Source organism: Marmota marmota, unplaced genomic scaffold, assembly GCF_001458135.2.
Source record: "Marmota marmota marmota unplaced genomic scaffold, marMar, whole genome shotgun sequence".
NCBI classification, from domain to species: Eukaryota; Metazoa; Chordata; class Mammalia; order Rodentia; family Sciuridae; genus Marmota; species Marmota marmota.
Window position 1 is genome coordinate 1,251,996 of NW_025999968.1, and position 5,254 is coordinate 1,257,249.

Genomic DNA, 5,254 nt, shown 5'->3' on the forward strand with positions numbered 1-5,254 from the left:
TCACACTTTGGAAGATGATTGCTTGGAGTCCCCAGGGCAGGGAGAGCCTGCAGAAGACAGTTCAGAAGAGAAGAGGGTTAGAGTGTGGGTCATGCCTCCAAATGGAGTGTGTGTAGCTGTTAGTTGGAGGAGGCCTTGGGGTTGGGGAAGGCCAAGGGTACTTATTTTGTTGCTGCATTAAGTACTGATGGGTGACAATCTGCTAAAGTGAGGAGACCTCCTGTCTCTATTTCACCCTCAGATCGTGGAGCAGGAGCACTTAGATGAGCCAAGACCGGCTGCAGTGCGAGGTAGTTACTCAGCTAGTAAGTGGTAGAGATGGAATTTGAATTTAAGTCCGTCTGGCTGCAAAACCCAGTTGCTTTATGTCCTGCTCATTGCCTCTATTACTGCTCCTGCCCTCCCTAAGGGCAATGTGGATAGCTTCCAGTTTTCAGCTAATATGCTGTACAACTGTGACAAACACGCAGCTCCCGTTCCTGCAGCAGCCCCGGAGAAGGGAAGTTGTTGCAGCAAATGTTAGGACATACAAATTGTCATAGGAGACAAGACCTATGAATCTGGGCTTCAAATTTTCTGAAACAAAAATTGAGACACGTTGGTTGAACAAAGGAATATTGTGTCGTTCATATTGTGAGAGGAGCCTGGGAGATGTCGATAGAAGATGAAATATTCAAACTTCAGGGACTTTGAAGGTTTAAGGAGCAGCAGAATAGAGTGTTTGAAATAAAAATTAACTTGGAAAATCCTAGATGTCAGTCTGTGCTACCTATGGAAACCCATCAAGTCAGTGTACCATTTGTAAGAGGTCCCACAGGGGCAAACTAGGAAGTTTGGAAAGGATAGCAGATTTTTGCCTTAACATACGTATTAGGGAAGTACCTAGAAAAATTGTGATAAAGTTCAGTAACTTCGAGGTATAAGAAAGAGAGGTTGGCAGAATTAGTAAGAATTAGTTGGAAGAATTAGTAAACAGACTCTTATGGGGCCAATTAGGACCAAGAGGCTTAAGAGGGAGGGTAGCAACCGGATGATGAGTGCAAGGAAAACCTTAAAGAAAAAAAGCAAGAGGGTGAGCTACAGGATTGAAGTTTTGAAGTTAGTTTTTCTTTCCTCTTGGTGCAAGAGAGGGCTTTGGTGAATGATTGTGGCTGACCATGTGGTAGGCCTGAGCTGCTTGCAGTTCTAAAGCGTGCAGCCCTTCCCCCTCTCCTTCACACCTTTCACCTGCAGCTGCTTCTTCCTGGAACCCCTTTTCATCCACTCTTACAACAAATCATCTGTTTTCCTGGAAGAACCAGTTTAAGCATCTTCTCCTCACCGAGCCCTCATTGATTTGGTCTTTCTAACTCCCACCACAGCAGAGTGGACCGCTTGACAGTTCAATAACAAATATTTGTTGTGCCTGGGATGTAAGTGGGGCTCCGTGCTAAACACTGAAGATAAAACAACAAACAAAACAGACTCAGTTTCTGCTCTTTTGAAGATTTTCCCACTTGGTGCCACTGCTGAGCTTTTTTTTTTTTTAATTTTTAAAAAATACATTCTACTGTTATTCATGATATTACATATTGTTTTGAGATTATTTATTTATGTGTTTGTGTGCCCTATTAGACTGTGAATCCTGGAGGGCCAGCACTATGTCTTAATCAAGATTTTATCATCAGCCCCTAGCAGAATGCCTGGAATATAATACTAAATAAACTTGCATATGTGTGTGTGTGTGTGTGTGTGTGTGTGTAATGAATAAATGTTCTTTGCATTTTTTACATTTAAAAATTTTCAGACTTTGTGCATATTTTCATTCATCCATCATTTTTCAACACTTTCATTTTCATGTGGGAGAGCTCCAAGGGGAATCATTTAGTCCCATCTACAGACTGTTTTCACGTCTACTATCTGTCTTAAGGTGATCAACCCAAACTGTGGCAGAGTAATTGTGGTAGGTGATATTAGCATGAGTTTGATTTATTTTGCATGGCCGGTATCTGAAACTTTAGATATTCAAGAGTACACATTATTGGGAATTGTTTTAATTTTTCATCATAGGACTCTTATCTAGCAAGCTCTTATAGTATATTTGAAATATGATTCAGTTTACAGAACATTGATTTACAAATAGCTTTATCAGCGTTGTATCTATTGTTTGAATTACACAACAGTCCTATATGGGAGCAGGATGAATGATAAGTTAATTAAGAACAGGGCTCATAAAACTTTAATCAATAGACATAACAAATAAAATGTGCATCAGACTAATATTATGGTCAGGTAAGTGATGGGGAAAGGGACAGAGGAAAATAGATGGGCATGTGTGGCGAGGCGGTGGGAAGAAGAGGTACAGGGGAAGAAAGAAAAGGTGAAGGCAAGGATATCAGGGAGTGAAAGACAGAAGGATGGGAGGGCTGCCAGCAGCAAGGAAGGACATCCAGAGATCAGGAATCACAGTCATTGCACTTCAGAGCAAGCAGTGGCAAGTCAGTGGCAAGACCCACCATTGCCAGGCAAGGGCCAGTGACAGGCGGCAAGTTTAGGAATGTAGTCAAGAACAGGGAGCCACAGGGAGGAGAAAGCCCAGACAGGCAGCAGATGGCACAGACGACCTTGATCCCTTGCCAAAATCTGTCCTACTAGATACTGCATTGTGAAGCAATCGATGGAATTAGAAATGAGTAAGAAACAGTAAATTTGAAAAATATTTTTAAAACTATTTTAATTGCATATAAGAAATAAAGGAGTGTTAATTACTATAGGAAACACATGAATAAGCTTCCAAAGAGTTTATGGGGTAGGATAGATATATAAAGAATCATATTAAAGATGAAATATAATGGTCAAGAACTCTCCATCTTTCAACATGTTATTTAATTCTTATTTAATATGCAACATATTATTAAAGTAATTATAATGAAAATGTTCAGACCACACAGATAGGCCACCCACCTATTTTATTCAGGTAACCACACACACACTCTCTCTTTCTAATTAATAGACCTTAGTTTTCAGAGAAGTTTTAGGAATACAGAAAAATCGAGCACAAAGTGTAGTGCTTCCTGAAAACCCCTAGTAACTATTTTAAGTGTATCTGATATTTAAATGTTCTGATGTTCATTTTATAACCTCCAACGATCACTTCTCTTGATTTAATAATGCTAGACTATATTTGTTGATTTCCTGATGTGAAGGATGAGCTACTTATTTTGCTTATATTTTCCCATGACCTTTCTTCCCTTTTTATTCTTCAACTTTTGTTACAATTGTACTTTTCATTTGCATGTATATTTTATTCTATAATGACAATTTTAGTTGTTTTGACTATAGATTTACTAAAACAATTAAACCTCCAGATAGCATTTTCAGTATTAGGATTATGTGAATTATCCATTGTTGCATCAGGCTTAGTGCCTGTCCATACAGAAAGAACATCTTGTATCACTGAATTATTAATGCTCAAAAGGGAATTCCCCAAGTGTCATGATTCATTGGATCATTGTTTATTTTTTTTTCTTTTTTACTTTCTTAATTTCATATTTGGCTACTACAATTTCTTATATCCTATATTGTCTTTTGTATCTTTTTTTAAACTATGTTGTATTAGCTTCTAATGTATATTTTCCACATGGGGGCATGAAAAATTTTCAAATCTTAAGTAACAAAATAAATCCCTAAATTTTGCCTGAACATTGACTAATGGTTTAAACATGTATTAGTTTTAAGGATTAATAATAATTAAAAATTTTTTTTTAGTTGTAGATGGACACAATATCTTTATTTATTTATTTATTTTATGTGGTACTGAGGATTGAACCTGGTGCCTCACAAATGCAAGGCAACTGATCTACCATTGAGCTACAACCCCAGCCCAATAGTAATTTTCTTTTTATTTATTTAATTTTTTATTTTGTAGTTGGACACAATGCCTTTATTTTTATGTGGTGCTGAGGATCGAACCCAGGACCTCACACATGCTAGGCGAGTGCTCTACCACTGAGCCACAGCCACAGACACAGCCCGTAATTTTATTTTATTTTTTTTTTTACAAACATTCACTAGATGAAGTTGTTCCTCACCCCTCTTCCCTGGGATTTAAACCATGGCTTTACCACTGAGCTATATCCACAGTCCTTTCTATTTTTTATTTCGAGACAAGGCCTCACTAAGTTGCTGAGGCTGGCCTCAAGCTTGCTCTTGCAATCCTGCCTCATCCTCACAAGTAGCTGGGATTACAGGCATGCACCCTTGTGTCCAGCATGTCTTTTAAAATGTTATTTTTAACACTTTTAAAATGTTATTTTTAAAAGTGCTCAAAAAAGGGGCTGGGGATGTGGCTCAATCGGTAGCGCGCTCGCCTGGCATGAGTGCGGCCCGGGTTCGATCCTCAGCACCACATACAAACAAAGATGTTGTGTCCACCGAAAACTGAAAAATAAATATTAAAAAAATTCTCTCTCTCTCTCTCTTTAAAAAAAAAAGTGCTCAAAAAAGGGTTTGGCTTACAACATGTGCATATACATGGTTGATAAATAAAATTGAAAAATGTTGTTTGAATCTTCTTTTGTAGGTATTTATTTTCTCTGCAAGTTTTTAGATTTTTTCTTCATTTCTTGAAATTTAAAAATGTTTATCAAGCTGTATTGAAAATACTACTTGGAACCTGGTGGGAACTGTTAATCTGAAGATTCTTTGTCTCAAACTTTGGGAAATTTTTTTCCCCACATCTGATATCTCTGTTTTGTTTTACTTCTGGAGCTTTTATTAGATAGATGTTAGATTTCTTGATTCTATCCTCAATATCACCTAATTTTTCCTGATACATTTTCAATTTCTTGGTTCTTTTGCTTTTACTTTTGGATCAACATGTCTTATTTTATAAGAGTGAAGCTTTTTCTGATCTCTCAGGGTATATTAATTCAATTTTTTAGAAGTTTATATGTGATCCCTATAACACCTGTTTTTTTTTCAAGTCAGTTTTTGGTTTAGTTATGGGTTTGGCCTTCTTTCTAGTTTTTGCTGGAATGTCAGTGAGCCCTGATTACTGATGAATGAGGCGACATTGGCTAGCATATTGCCCTGAGGTGGTTTCCTTTGAGGTGCTGGTGTGTATGCACAAGACTTTTTCTTATTGCAGACTCATATGAAGGCCCACAGTGACTGAAGTTAGAAGGGTCTTGTTCCCGGGTAGGAAAATCTGAAGGACAGTCCCTCTTACTCCTCTTCTAGCATCTCCTTCTCCTTTTCTCATTCCTCCTTTTCT

The 5,254-nt window shown here is 37.8% G+C and overlaps 1 non-coding gene across 1 annotated transcript; it reads right to left on the minus strand.

The window, feature by feature from the left end:
* Positions 1-3,930: 3,930 nt before the first annotated feature.
* Positions 3,931-4,003, minus strand: Trnaa-agc. Its single transcript has one exon. It is a non-coding gene; the product is annotated as a tRNA-Ala (tRNA).
* Between the last annotated feature and the right edge of the window lie 1,251 nt (positions 4,004-5,254).